The sequence below is a fragment of the Salvelinus alpinus genome, chromosome 29 (assembly GCF_045679555.1).
Source record: "Salvelinus alpinus chromosome 29, SLU_Salpinus.1, whole genome shotgun sequence".
NCBI lineage: Eukaryota > Metazoa > Chordata > Actinopteri > Salmoniformes > Salmonidae > Salvelinus > Salvelinus alpinus.
In genome coordinates this window covers 44558338-44574395 of record NC_092114.1, presented here as the reverse complement: position 1 = coordinate 44574395, position 16058 = coordinate 44558338, and the positions used below count along the sequence as shown (strand labels likewise).

The following is a 16058-nucleotide window of genomic DNA, read 5'->3' as shown; positions in this document are numbered from 1 at the left end:
TGTGGGAGCAGCTTAACCGTATGGTATGTAAGAAGTGCCAATCCAATTTGTGGGAGGTGCTTCAGGAAGCATGGGGTGAAATCTCTTCAGATTACCTCAACAAATTGACAACTAGAATGCCAAAGGTCTGCAAGGCTGTAATTTCTGCAAATGGAGGATTCTTTGACAGAAGCAAAGTTTGAAGGACACAACTATTATTTCAATTAAAAATCATTATTTATAACCTTGTCAACGTCTTGACTATATTTCCTATTCATTTTGCAACTCATTTCATGTATGTTTTCATGGAAAACAAGGACATTTCTAAGTGACCCCAAACTTTTGAACGGTAGTTCAAAACTTCCAGCTTATACATACTTCTAATTGAGTGTATGTAAACTTCTGACCCACTGGGAATGTGATGAAAGAAATAAAAGCTGAAATAAATCACTCTACTATTATTCTGACATTTCACATTCTTAAAATAAAGTGGTGATCCTAACTGACCTAAAACAGGGAATTTTTACTGGGATTAAATGTCAGGAATTGTGAAAAACTGAGTTTAAATGTATTTGCCTAAAGTGTTTATCATCTTCCGACTTCAACTGTATCCAAGCTCTGCAGATTTTGCTGTGAAGAGAGACTCATTATATCATTTGTTTTGGTACTGTCCATATGTAGCTTGTTTTTTGTCACTGCTCCAGGAATGGCTGAAGAATTGTATCATTTACCTGGAACTCTGCAAATAGCACTGCTTGGTGATTTGAAGTCAGTGAAATCGATCAATAATATAATAATACTTTTAGAAAATTGTTTTCTTTCATTTACAATCTGTAAAAACTGAGAATAGAAATGTTCAGAACTTTTGTGAAACATCACTGGACAGTTGAAAAAAACATAGCATACTACTAAAAAAACAAAAACATACTACTATACCCCTTTCAAAAGCACTTAAATATTTTGTCTTGCCCATTCACCCTCTGAATGGCACACATACAGTCCATTTCTCAATTGTCTCAAGGCTTAAAAATCCTTCTTTAACCTTTCTCCTCCCCCTTCATCTACACTGATTCAAGTGGATTTAACAAGTGACATCAATAAGGGATCATAGCTCCCACCTGGTCAGTCTGTCATGGAAAGAGGTGTTCTTAATATTTTGTATATTCAATGTACATGTCAAAAGTTACTACTTATTTATCAGTATTTAAGAGAGAGGAAATGACCCGAACCAGATGGAATATTTGCTAAACAACCCTAATTCCTGAAGGGCAGGAGTAGAGAGAAATACATTCTGAATGGAAGTGGCGTAATCCTAAACTCAGACGACAGGAGTTCACAAGGGTCCCTGTTGCATTATGATTACAACGGCTCATATGAACAATTTCCGTCTGGTGCTGCCTCAGCTTCCGGCTGCCCTTTACGGAATGCCAATGGCGCAATTAGCGCCCCCCAAGCAACAGGAAGCGCTGTGCCCTCTGGGGACAAGAGAGCATGGCGTTGAATTCATAACTACAATAGTGGTACAGACAGTAGTCCTTGGAGTAAGGGAGTGTGTACACGTAATACTATGAAATGATTAATGGGGCACTACTTAAAAGTCAGCAAGAAACGGTGAAATAGTTAATAATAATAACTACGGTTCATTTATAATTCTGAAGTCAATTCAGTTCTAAAAATAAGGCATGCATTATTGGAGACAGAATATATTTTACAAAACAAATACGATTTATTTAGGAATAACAAGGCTAAAACAATGAATATACAGAATGAATGAACAATAGAGATTGCAATTGTAAAATGACGTAATACAGAATCAGAATAACAAACAGGGAATGGGGATTAGAGGGCCTAAAATCAAACAAACACTTATTCTTGATATAATAATACAAGTAACAGCCTACAGGTTACACGCTCACATTCAAATCGGGGAAACGACACGTGAGATTGAGCTGGATACTCTTACGTATATCCTGTCTGGAACCAACAGTCTTCAGGAAACTCTCCGTGGTGTAGAGTCCAAAACAAAGGATTTCAGAAGTCCAGCATCTCAAGGTCCCCACGGGGGGTGGGCGGTGATCCTTGAATGATTTTGTAGTTCACAAATGACAGCAACCATACGGCTGGTCTCTGTCCGAACACAAGAAGCAGTTCACACGCTCGTTCCAGGGTTGTAAACTGAACAAGAGGTCAGGCCTGTTGTCAGGAGAGCTATGATTGGCACAGGTGAGGAAAAAGTTCTAGGGGCCGAGCCCGCCCCCATTCATCTCCTGCATTGTTCTGTGACCTGTGCAGCCTATGAATCAATAAATTGCCCACACGATTTTGCACCCTCTCATAAAGTATTCCAACGTCTGTGTGAAGACTGTGTGGTCGCACAGATACCAAACAACATACTTTCCCTTGGACATCTTGGATACTGATAGTCCAGGGGCCGTATTTATCAAGTGTCTCCGAGAAAGAGTGCTGATCACTTTTAGATAATAATTAATAAGATTAAATGGACAGGAGAGACCTGATCCTAGATCAACACTGCTAACTTTGAGACGCTTGATACTTATGGACCCAGAGCTCAAGAGCATGTTCATTCAGGTGAGACATTCATGGAAAGAATGAACTCAACTGACACAATCTATAGAGGACATAATGACAAAGAACAAAATGTGGAGGCATTTACAGAAAAGTATCCCATTATTTGGCTATTTCATTACTTTACAGCCAATTTAAATTTTATTTGATAGCGGCTACTTTGTAGAAAGAACCTTGGCAATATGCTAATGTTTCCAATGAATGAGGTACAAGTCTGAATCATTACTCAAACAAGTTTACTTTAGGTGCAATGCGTCATTGATATGTTCCCCAGAACCATATCTTGCATCGTTCTGGGGGGCGAGGTTGAGATGTTGGACTAGAGTGGCAGAACCAGCGCGGATCCTCTTTGGTAGCTAACTCTAACCCTTCCTCTCTGAAACCAGACCTCTTCAAACATTGTCTTAACTTGTCCTCCTCTTCACCTCAACCTTTAAAAAAAATAAAAATTAACCAGCACTTGCACTTGACCCCCCCCCCCCTCCCTTCTAGTGCTGACTCTACTGACAGCTACATTATTGAGGAAAACTGTACTTTCTAGGCCTGTGGTGTGTGGTTGTCCCACCTAGCTATCTTAAAATGAATGCACTTAACTGTAAGTCGCTCTGGATAAGATAACTAAAAAGCAAGTCTATCCTCTAACTTTCTGAAATTCAAACAGCCAGGTCTCGGTGCACCCCCTGGAAAATCGTGATTCGCCAGATATGTGACACAAAACCAGCGCACTGGAATTATTCCACATTTTCCGTCAAATCCCACAGTCTGTCGAAAAACAAGGTGCAAATTAGTCAATTAAAGTTTTTTTAAATTTATTTTACCTTTATTTAACTAGGCAAGTCGGTTAAGAACAAATTCTTATTTACAATGACGGCCTACCCCGGCCAAAACCTAACCCGGACGACGCTGGGCCAATTGTGTGCCGCCCTATGGGACTCCCAATCCCGGCCGGTTGTGATACAGCCTGGAATCGAACCAGGGTCTGTAGTCACGCCTCTAGCACTGAGATGCAGTGACTTAGACCGCTGTGCCACTCGGGAGCCCAATGATCCTACTGTATGTGCAGCAGCTGGACACAATTAGACAAGACAGTGCCATAGCTGTTTACATTGTTCTTATCACACTATGCCTGGCTGGATCTCCAATTAAACTAATTGTAGACACAGAGGACCTGAGAAGTAGAGACTTTTGTTAATTAAACAGACTTTGCTTAGTATGACAGTAGACAACCTGTCTCTTCTCTCATGTCTCAGGTGAATGAAGACTAAGTAGGCCCATGTACGGTACTCAAACAACATTTTGATTAACTTGAATCTTTACCTGCGTTGTCATAAACGCGCAACCGACTCCAAGTCGTTCAAATACAACACATATGTAATGCTCCACTTATTAATGCACTCACTGTGGTGAAACCTTTTAAACTAAACACAAAACACTTTTCACTTCACTCGTTTATCGCTCAAATCGCTCATCCTTTGTCAAGGCAAACCATGCTTGGATTGCTGGATGATCCAAGCGTGGTTTGTTTTGACAAAAGATGGATGGAACATCAAAATACATTCTCAGCACTTGACGTGATTGTTTTTTATGAATGAACAGTCATTCCTCCTTTGATGGTGCTGACATGCCTGCCTCGTTCTGCCTGCCATTCATGCTCGGTCTTATCCAAACAACAGACTTAACAGGGGGAGGTTTCACTACCGGTGGGTTGTTCTGGCTGCAAACCTCCCACACAACAAAACGTCTTTGTGTTTACAGTAGTGGTATTTTCATCTTTTGGTGGGTTGATGTGTCTGACATTTTTGTCTTCGAGTGGGTTGATGTGTGTATGACAGCAGAGGGGAAATAGTTTTGAGCAGCGGAATGAAGCAGTGTCTGGATATCAGCATTGTCTGTCAGAGAACCGAACATTGTGTGAATGGTAAACAAAACAAGAGGTAAAACTGGTGCCAGGTTACTTTAGGAGTACAATTATGTAATACTGTCACACCCTGATCTGTTTCACCTGTCCCTGTGATTGTCTCCACCCCCTCCAGGTGTCGCTTACTTTCCCCAGTGTATTTATCCCTGTGTTTCCTGTCTCTCTGTGCCAGTTCGTCTTGTATGTTTAGTCAAGTCAACCAGTGTGTTTTTCCCGTACTCCTTTTGCTATTCTCCTTTTTCTAGTCCTCCCGGTTTTGACCCTTGCCCGTTTCTGGGCTCTGTACCCGCCTGCCTGTCCATTCTGCCTGCCTTGACCACGAGCCTGTCTGCCACTCTGTACCTCCTAGACTCTGATCTGGTTTTGACCTTTTGCCTATGCACGATCATTCTCTTGCCTACCCCTTTGGATTAATAAACATTGTAAGACTCCAACCATCTGCCTCCTGTCTCTGCATCTGGGTCTCGCCTTGTACCTTGATAGTACGAACTGGCCATGACAGACCCAGCAGACTTGGACCAGCTCCACCACGCTGTCTCATGAGGAGGAGTTGGTACAGAGCCTTTTGGAAGGGCTCACGTCCTTGATAGAACACCACGACCATGGGTTAAAGGCTATTATGGAGTTGGGAGGGGGAGTTGGCTCAGAGGCTGCCTGCCACCTCTGGAAAAAAAACAATCACCCAGTAATTTTTCCCCCCCTATCTGTGGTGAATTTGTACTGCCTATCCCGCTCCCCGAAAACCCCGCTCGCCGCCTCCGGAGCGATATTCGGGGAATCCTGGTACCTGCCGGGGTTTTCTTTCTCAGTGCTTGCTTATTTTTGAGCTACAGCCATCTTTGTTTTCTTCAGACAGATTGAAGATAGCGTATATTATTACGCTAATGTCGGGAAGGGGGCTCTCCTGGGCTATGGCAGTTTGTGAGCAACAATCTGCCATTTGTGGTCATCTGGATGGATTCATGGCAGAAGTGAGAAAGGTATTTGAGTCTCCGGTTTCCAGGAGAAAGGCGGCCAGTAAACTGCTTGACTTCAAAACTCCCGTAGTGTGGCAGACTACGCGGTTGATTTTTGCACGTTGGCCGCCGAGAGTGCCTGGAATCCGGAGTCTCTTTTCGAAACTTTTTTGCACGGAGTATCTGAGGAGGTAAAGGATGAGCTAGCTGCTTGGGAATTGCCGATGGATCTCGACTCCCTTATCACCCTTACCATTAAAATTGATGGACGCCTAAGGGAACGCAAGAGTGAGAGAAGGTCTGGTCTCGGGCACACTCGTGCACCCGCTATGGCGTGTTCACCTCCAAGGGAATCCGGAAGTTTCCGAAGGCAGCTCTTCCGAGAGGATTCGAAGCCACCCGAGCACTCTCGGGAATCTACGACAGGTGAGTTGGATACTCCTGAGCCTATGCAATTGGGAAGAGCTAGGTTATCAGTTGGGGAACGCTCACGAAGGATGAATAATAACTGTTGTCTGTACTGTGGAGGGGCAGGACATTTTATAGCTACCTGCCCTATTAGGAAACCCTTGTCTCTAGTGGGTACCAGTACTATGGTACGACTATGGAGTCAGACTGGGAATTCCCTAATTCCCATCACCCGCACACCCCTTTTTGCTCTTGTGATGTGGGGAGACCAATCTAAGTCTCTCCGAGTGCTCATTGACTCTGGGGCTGATGAGAGTTTTAGGCCACGATAGCTTCGGAGCATGGTATACCCACCCGATGATTGATTGGACCACAAGCTCCATCCTGGGTTGGAGCCCATTTTGCCATTCCCACTGCCTTCAAGCAGCACAGCCTCCCTCAAGTCGTCTCCTCAGGATGTTAGCAAGACTGTGTATGTCTCTGCTATCCCAACAGAATACCATGACCTCCTGGAAGTGTTCAGTAAGGCACGTGCTACTTCCCTTCCCCTGCACCGTCCTTATGATTGTGCCATTGATCTTCTCCCAGGCACTACACCACCTCAGGGTCAATTGTATTCTCTGTCTGGACCAGAGACCAAAGCTATGGAGGAGTACATAGAGGAGTCCGTCCGTCTGCATCTCCTGCCGGTTTTTCTTTGTGGAGAAGAAGGACAAGACCCTGCGTCCGTGCATTGACTACCGGGGACTTAATGACGTTACTGTCAAGAATCGTTACCCCCCCCCCCCCCCACCTCTCCTCGACATTTGAACCTCTCCAGGGGCCACCATATTTTCCAAGTTGGACCTTCGAAATGCCTACCACCTGGTTCGGATACGCGAGGGGGAGTGTGGAAGATAGCCTTCAACACAGGCAGTGGACATTATGAGTACCAGGTCATGCAATTTGGACTCACCAACGCTGTTTAAGGCTTTGGTCAATGATGTGCTTCGGCACATGCTAAACCGGTTTGCGTTCGTGTACCTTGATGACATCCTGTTTTTTTTCCTGATCTGCACAAGAACATGTTCTTCATGTCAGACAGGTCCTCCAGCGCCTCCTGGAGAACCAACTGTTCGTGTAAGCCGAGAAGTGAGTTCCACCACTCTACAATCACCTTTCTGGGATATGTCATTGCTGAGGGAAATGTTCAGATGGATCCTGGAAAGGTGAAAGCAGTGGTGGATTGGCCTCAACCAATGTCCAAGGTGCAGTTGCAACGGTTCCTCGGGTTTGCAAACTTCTACCGCTGTTTCATTCGGGACTACAGCACCTTGGCGGCCCCCCTCTCGGCACTCACCTCTCCCAAGGTACCGTTCAAATGGTCTCCAGCTGTCGACAAAGCCTTTGTGGACCTGAAGCATCGGTTCACAACAGCACCCATCCTCATCCATCCGGACCCCTCGCGTCAATTTGTGGTGGAAGTGGATGCTTTGGATGTTGAGGTGGAGGCCATCTTGTCCCAGCAATCTGCTCAGGACCAGAAGCTTCATCCCTGTGCCTTCCTGTCCCATCGTCTCAATCCTGCTGAAAGGAACTACAATGTTGGCAACTGAGAACTCCTGGAGGTGAAGATGGTATTGGAAGACTGGAGGCACTTGCTGGAAGGAGCAGAACAGCCATTTCTGGTCTGGATCAACCATAAATACCTGGAATATCTCCGTACAGCCAAGCGCCTCAACTCCAGGCAGGCCCGGTGGACCCTCCTGTTCACCAGATTTAACTTCACAATCTCCTACCGCCCAGGGTCAAAGAATGTGAAGCCTGACACCCTCTCTCGCCTATACAGTTCCTCTGCCACATCCTCGACCTCTCAAACCATTCTCCCTACCTCATGCCTTGCTGCCACTGTGGATTGGGGTATTGAGAACCTGGTCCGCGAAGCACAACGCTCCCAGCCTGGACCTGAAGGGGGGCCCGGCTAACCGGCTGTTTGTCCCTAGTCCGGTCCTGGAATGGGCTCATTCCTCCAGGCTGACCTGTCATCCAGGGTCCCGTCATACACTAGCCTTCCTCCGACAACGTTTCTGGTGGCCCACAATGGTTCCTGACTTCTCTGCCTTTGTCACCACATGCACAGTGTGTGCTCAGAACAAGACTCCACGGCAAGCTCCTTCTGGCCTCCAGTCACTACCGGTCCCTCATTGTCCCTGGTGTCATATATCTCTGAACTTTGTCACTGGGCTCCCTCCGTCTGATGGCAACAATGTAATTCTGACGGTAGTCGATCGGTTCTCCAAGGCCGCCCATTTCATCCCTCTCCCTAAACTACCTTCTGCCAAGGAGTAGGCTCCGCTTATGGTGCGGCATGTCTTCCGGATCCATGGACTCACGGTAGACATGGTCTCCGATTGGGGTTCTCGTCTCAGTTTTGGAAGGCATTCTATTCTGCACCCTTATTGGTTTGTCGGCCAGCCTGTCATCCGGATTCCATCCCCAAACTAACGGTCAGTCTGAGCGAGCCAATCAAGACCTGGAAACCACCTTGAGATGCCTAGTCTCAACCAACCCCACTACCTGGAGCCGTCAACTGGCCGGCCTGGGTTGAGTATGCCCGGAACACTCTTCCCAGTTCTGCCACGGGACTCTCCCCTTTCGAGCGCTCCATGGGGAATCAGCCTCCACTCTTCCCTGAGCAGGAGGTCAGCGTACCCTCGGCCCAGATGTTTGTCCGTCGCTGTCGACGTACCTGGAGAAGAGCCAGGGCGGCTATACTCAAGATCAACTCCAGGTATCGCTGACGGACGCCGGACCCCAGGTCCCCGCTACCACATTGGGCAGAGGGTATGGTTTTCCACTCGGGATCTGCCCCTTCAGGTAGAGTCCCGCAAGCTGTCTCCCCGGTTCATTGGTCCTTGTCCCATCTCCAGAGTCCTGAGTTCCACTGCTGTCTGTCTTGTGTTACCCCGTACCCTCCGTATTCACCCTACCTTTCATGTGTCTAGGATTAAGCCTGTGTCTCACTGTCCTTTGTCTTCTGCTCCAGGCCCATCTTTCCCCACAGGGTATTGGTGGCCAGCCAGCGTAAATGGTGAGGCGCCTCTAGAAAGTTCGACAACGGGGCAGGGGTTTCCAGTACCTGGTTGACTGGGAGGGTTATGGCCTGGAGGAGAGGTGTTGGGTCCCTGCTAAAGACATCTTGGACCAGGCCCTCATCGCTGATTTTCCACCGCCGACACCCCGGTCAGCCAGGTATGCGCCCAGGTAAGACGCCAGGTGGCGTCCCTGGAGGGGGGGGGGGGGGGGTTACTGTCATGCCCTGATCTGTTTCACCCGTTCCTGTGATTGCCTCCACCCCCTCTAGGTGTCGCTAATTTTCTCTGATCTGGTTTTGACTTTTTGGATGTCCACGACCATTCTCTTGCCTACCCCTTTGGATTATTAAACATTGTAAGACTCCAACCATCTGCCTCCTGTGTCTGCATCTGGGTCTCGCCTTGTGCTTTGATAAATACCAAGTCCATGGACATTTTACGTGGGCTGCTGGTGGCTGATGAGACCCACGTGACTCACAGTGCAGGGAGAGCTGTGACACACAATAGTCTGGAAAGGAGGCCATTTGTTAATGCATTAGTCGCTCAGGAATTGAGCAACAGGTTTGATTGGTTATCTCAAATGTATTTGTTTCCTTAGGGGTTGAGACCTGTCATTGTTTGGAAAATCCAACCTGTTGTAATGGAAGGGGGCGGCGCTCAGGTGCTGTTTGGCTGTGGGTGTTTGAGTGAGACTGTAACGGTCCTGACCTGTTTTAAGTTGTTTTTGTATGTGTTTAGGTCAGGGCATGTGTTTTGGGTGGGCAGTCTATGTTATCTGTTTCTATGTTGGTTGTGGTTGCCTGGTATGGCTCTTAATTAGAGGCAGGTGTTTTGCGTTCTCCTCTAATTAAGAGTCATATTTAGGTAGGGTGTTCTCACTGTTTGTTTGTGGGTGATTGTCTTCCGTATCTGTGTTATGTCTTGCACCATACGGGACTGTTCGGTTGTTCGTGTCGTTTCGATGTAGTCTGTTCCTGTCCGTAAGTGTTACGTTTAATTATGTAAGTTTATGTTCAGGTTTCGTCTACTTCGTTTTCTTGTTTTGTATTTTTGAAAGTGTTTTGTTTTTTCCGTGTTGCCATCATCATCGTTTCAAATAAAGATATGGCCTATTTCCCTACTGCTGCATTTTGGTCTGATGATCCTTCTCTCCTCTCCTCGTCCGAGGATGAGGAGAGCGACAGCCGTTACAGAATCACCCACCACGCTAAGACCAAGCGGCAAGGGAATGCTCAACAGAGCAACAAGGACTCCTGGACTTGGGAGGAGATCCTGGATGGTAGAGGACCTTGGGCTCAGCCAGGGGAATATCGCCGTCCCAAGGAGGAGTTGGAAGCAGCGAAGGCTGAGAGGCGCTGGTATGAGGAGGCAGCGCGTCGACGCGGTTGGGAGCCCGTGAGTCAGACCCAAAAATTTCTTGGGGGGGGGCACACGAGGAGTGTGGCAAAGCCGGGTAGGATACCCGAGCCAACTCCCCGTGCTTACCGTGGAGGTAGAAGGCGTCGTACTGGTAAGACACCGTGTTATGCGGTAAAGCGCACGGTGTCCCCAGTACGCGTGCTTAGCCCAGTGCGGGCTATTCCACCTTGCCGCACTGGGAGGGCTAGGTTGGGCATCGAGCCGAGTGCCATGAAGCCGGCCCAACGTATCTGGTCTCCAGTACGTCTCCTCGGGCCGGCGTACATGGCACCAGCCTTACAGGTGGTGTCCCCGGTTCGCCTGCATAGCCCAGTGCGGGCTATTCCACCTTGCCGCACTGGGAGGGCTAGGTTGGGCATCGAGCCGAGTGCCATGAAGCCGGCCCAACGTATCTGGTCTCCAGTACGTCTCCTCGGGCCGGCGTACATGGCACCAGCCTTACAGGTGGTGTCCCCGGTTCGCCTGCATAGCCCAGTGCGGGCTATTCCACCTCGCCGCACTGGCAGGGCTACGGGGATCATTCAACCTGGTAGGGTTGGGGAGGCTCGGTGCTCAAGAGCACGTGTCCTCCTTCACGGTCCGGTAGACCCGGTGCCACCTCCATGTACCAGTCCTCCGGTGGCAGCCCCCCGTACCAGGCTGTCTCTCCGGGTTCTCTCTCCTGCTGTTTCCTCCTCTCCAGCGCAGCCAGTGCCTAGACCACGCACCAGGCTGTCTCTCCTTCTCCTCCCTACAGAGCCGTCCTGCCATGACCAGCCAGAGCCGTCCTGCCATGATCAGCCAGAGCCGTCCTGCCATGATCAGCCAGAGCCGTCCTGCCATGATCAGCCAGAGCCGTCCTGCCATGACCAGCCAGAGCCGTCCTGCCATGACCAGCCAGAGCCGTCCTGCCATGACCAGCCAGAGCCGTCCTGCCATGACCTGCCAGAGCCGTCCTGCCATGACCTGCCAGAGCCGTCCTGCCAGAGCCGTCCTGCCGGGACCTGCCAGAGCCGTCCAGCCGGGACCTGCCAGAGCCGTCCAGCCGGGACCTGCCAGAGCCGTCCAGCCGGGACCTGCCAGAGCCGTCCAGCCGGGACCTGCCAGAGCCGTCCAGCCGGGACCTGCCAGAGCCGTCCAGCCGGGACCTGCCAGAGCCGTCCAGCCGGGACCTGCCAGAGCCGTCCAGCCGGGACCTGCCAGAGCCGTCCAGCCGGGACCTGCCAGAGTCCCTCAGCCGGGACCTGCCAGAGTCCCTCAGCCGGGACCTGCCAGAGTCCCTCAGCCGGGACCTGCCAGAGTCCCTCAGCCGGGACCTGCCAGAGTCCCTCAGCCGGGATCTGCCAGAGTCCCTCAGCCGGGATCTGCCAGAGTCCCTCAGCCGGGATCTGCCAGAGTCCCTCAGCCGGGATCTGCCAGAGTCCCTCAGCCGGGATCTGCCAGAGTCCCTCAGCCGGGATCTGCCAGAGTCCCTCAGCCGGGATCTGCCAGAGTCCCTCAGCCGGGATCTGCCAGAGTCCCTCAGCCGGGACCTGCCCCTTGTCCCGGTGCTGCCCCTTGTCCCGGTGCTGCCCCTTGTCCCGGTGCTGCCCCTTGTCCCGGTGCTGCCCCTTGTCCCGGTGCTGCCCCTTGTCCCGGTGCTGCCCCTTGTCCCGGTGCTGCCCCTTGTCCCGGTGCTGCCCCTTGTCCCGGTGCTGCCCCTTGTCCCGGTGCTGCCCCTTGTCCCGGTGCTGCCCCTTCTCCCGGTGCTGGCCGTTCATTTAGGGGATGTTAGTTTTAGGGTGGTCATTGGGAGGGGAAGACAGAAGCGGGGAGTGACTATGGTGGTGTGGGGACAGCGTCCAGAGCCGGAGCCACCACCGTGGTCAACTGCCCACCCAGACCCTCCCCTGGACTTTGTGCTGGTGCGCCCGGCGTTCGCACCTTGAGGGGGGGGTTCTGTAACGGTCCTGACCTGTTTTAAGTTGTTTTTGTATGTGTTTAGGTCAGGGCATGTGTTTTGGGTGGGCAGTCTATGTTATCTGTTTCTATGTTGGTTGTGGTTGCCTGGTATGGCTCTTAATTAGAGGCAGGTGTTTTGCGTTCTCCTCTAATTAAGAGTCATATTTAGGTAGGGTGTTCTCACTGTTTGTTTGTGGGTGATTGTCTTCCGTATCTGTGTTATGTCTTGCACCATACGGGACTGTTCGGTTGTTCGTGTCGTTTCGATGTAGTCTGTTCCTGTCCGTAAGTGTTACGTTTAATTATGTAAGTTTATGTTCAGGTTTCGTCTACTTCGTTTTCTTGTTTTGTATTTTTGAAAGTGTTTTGTTTTTTCCGTGTTGCCATCATCATCGTTTCAAATAAAGATATGGCCTATTTCCCTACTGCTGCATTTTGGTCTGATGATCCTTCTCTCCTCTCCTCGTCCGAGGATGAGGAGAGCGACAGCCGTTACAGAGACAGACACAGACACAGACACAGACACAGTAAAAGCAGAGCCCCTTTCATTATTGGCACATTGTGCCGACAACATCAAAGAGCCATTCCAGAAGTCAGGACTTCGAGAGTAAGATGTTAGCCAGACTACTGGAATATTGCCTTAAGACCAATGAAATTGCTTTAGGCCTTACAAAACCCATTATACCCCTACAAAGAAACCCATTTTTGTGTATTACAAGTTAAACCTGTTTGGGCTTGGGGTGCCGCTAGCGCCACACCTCCCACATTCCACTGAAAAGGCAGAGCGGCAAATTCAAAAAAACATTTTTTTTAAATATTTAACTTTTACACATTAACAAGTCCAATACAGCATATGAAAGGCAGACATCTTGTGAATCTAACCACCATGTTCGATTTTTAAAATGTTTTACAGGGAAGACAAAATATGTAAATCTATTAGCTAACCACGTCAGCAAAAGAGAGCACTTTTCTAACTGCATCAGTTTTTTACTCCGTCACTAGCTATCACTAATTCGACCAAATGAAGATATATATAGCCACTAACCAAGAAACAACTTCATAAGATCACAGTCTGATAACATATTTATTGTATAGCATTTTTTTTTTTTGAAAAATTTGTATATTTATGGTATAAATCATAAATTACATTTCAGCTACAATCAGAAAGCAGCCATAACATTTACAGACACCAACATCAAATACCTAATTACTCCTCATAAAACATTTCTGAGAAATACATACTGTGCAGCAATTGAAAAACAGGATTCTTGTGATTCCAGACAATATTTCCGATTTATTAAATGTTTTACATCGAAAACTAAATGTAGCGCTAAATTAGCATAGCCACGCCAGACAGACACACTTGGGCGCGCGCGACCAGTTGACATGCACGACAGATATATGAAATAACATTATAAATTTGGTCTTACTTTGGCTGATCTTTCATCAGAATGTTGATCAAGTTGTCCTTAGTCCAGAAGAGTCGTTCAATCCCTTCAGAATGGCAACTTTCCATCTTCATTTAGCAGGGGTACTCGTCGAGTGGCACGGAACTCTCTAACGTAAACAAAATAAACATTACGGAACACGGCAAAACTCCCGAAAAAATTCAAATAATCTGATTAAACTATATTGAAAAAACATACATTACGATGACATGGTCTCATTTATCAAATCAAATCCGAGCTGGAGATAGTTCACATCCGAAACGGCAGCAAAACAAAACATGATATCTCTCCCAAGTCGCACGCTTCTGACTTCCTGAAATTGACGGTCACGTCAAAGAAATAGGTCTTATTTCACGTCAGAACAAGATAAACGCATGATTTCTCCTCTGACGTACTCTTGACACCCAGAGGAAGGCGTACGAGGTGTGTTTCGGGTCATAAGTGGCATGACCATGTATAGGCAGAGCGTTGAAGCGAGCATAAACATCTTGCATTTTACTTCCTGGTCGGGGAAAGTGCTGCCAAAGGACTTGTGTTCCACTCAGAGAAAAAATTAAAACGGTTTTAGAAACTTGAGACTCTTTTCTATCCAATACTATTAACAATATGCATATTGTAAGAGCAGAAATTGATTAAAAGGCCGTTTGAAAATTTGCGCATATTTTCCAGTTTTTCCAATTCGCCCCCTAGAGCCCAAACAGGTTTTAACAAGTGTATTTTTGTATCATTACTACCATTCTTGGTTTACCCAATCTGAAAATGTATTGATTTCGGGACAGGTGCTTTTTGCCGTGTTCGGTGCAGATTCCATTTGGGTGACACCTCTAAAAAGGTAATGAACAGTCAATCATGTTTTTCACGCAATTTAATGATATTTTTAGGAAACCAGATCAAAGTATGAAAATGACTTTGGCCTCTACATTGACAAAGTTACTGGTCCCCTCCCCCATGGCAAATGCTTGGAGTCATTATTAATTTACGTCTCGTTTTATTACATCAATGGTAACATGATATTCTCTTAACTAATTTAAATAAGTACCGCCTTGCAACCAACATCAGAGAAGGTGTGATTGCAGAGGGGCGTGGTTTATATAGCTAGATGACTACTTTGCTGGTGCTAAAACTTGACTGTGTGTCAGCAAATATAATTAAAAGTTGACCCTATTCATCTGTGGCAATGATACTTATGTTTCTCCTTTCATCTGTGTCTGGTGTTAGCTAGCTAGATCTTCATCCAGCATGGAACAAAAAGGGGAGGGGGGAAGAGTTGTCAAATCAACACATCCGCTAGTACTGCTGTGAACCGCATCACAAGAAACATGCCAAATGGGAGATAAGAAAGAAAAAAGATAACATTGATGCAATTTCAATGTTGGTTTGTATATCACCAAATTCACTTGATCATTTTACTGCGGCACCGCATGCATCCAAGTTACTTGACATAGGCGTTTCAAAGACCTGTCAGTCAAAGCGAGCTCATGAATATAAGCTCCCCGCCCACTCAGCCTGTCTTTTCAAACATCCTGGTAGTTAGCCATGACAGAAACAGTACTTTTCAGAATGACTGTTCAGGACCTTTAAAAAAGACACTGGTGATTGTAGACTTCTTAACAAGCAAGAAATCTATTTTTGGTCTGTGTAGCTGTGTTAATTTAGCTAAATGGGTGGAATTGTTTCATTCACTCCCCTACCAAGTTGTTTGTGTCTGAATGGGATCCGCCCAACGGGGGGTGTGCGACCTATTCATGGTTCTCGGTCCTACTGATTGGTGTGGGTGCCAAAAATAACCCATAGGAAACCAACTGTTACATATACACACAGATGGCAATATATCTCAATGATGGAAACATAGTGTAGTCATTACACAAGGACTAGGGCATTTTGCCCGAACTGTTATGTCCCAGGCTAGCACACAATAACTAACAGGGCCGGATATAGCTCTACTCTAAATGACGCTGCGCCTCAATGGTAAAAATTGCGCCCCGGATCAACCGGTAGAAACCGGTGGGCCAATGAGTGAGCAAATGACCTCAGCGTTAATTAATTGGTCTACCTTTTCCATCTCAAGACTGAGTGCTATTACAGTACATAGTGGGCAGGCTGAGTCAGACCAAGTCTGAAGGCCGCTCTCATTCATCCCCTGATCCCCATTATTCAGTCAAGTACACATGGAAGTCTTGAGGCTCGGTGGTGAATGGAAAAGGGAAATTACAGAGCATTGCTTACATTCCGGAAATATGATTCATCAATTGACGATGTGCTAACCAGTGCAGGGTAACCTCAACAATGTGAGCAATTATATTGTTAAGCCCATCCGTTAATGAATGTAATGCAGATTGAGGACATCAAG

The 16058-nt window shown here is 47.6% G+C and overlaps 1 long non-coding RNA gene across 1 annotated transcript in view; it reads left to right on the top strand.

Moving 5' to 3' along the window:
* Positions 1 to 16058, top strand: part of LOC139559065 (uncharacterized) — a 39166-nt gene that overhangs the window by 22146 nt on the left and 962 nt on the right. The window lies entirely within an intron of this gene.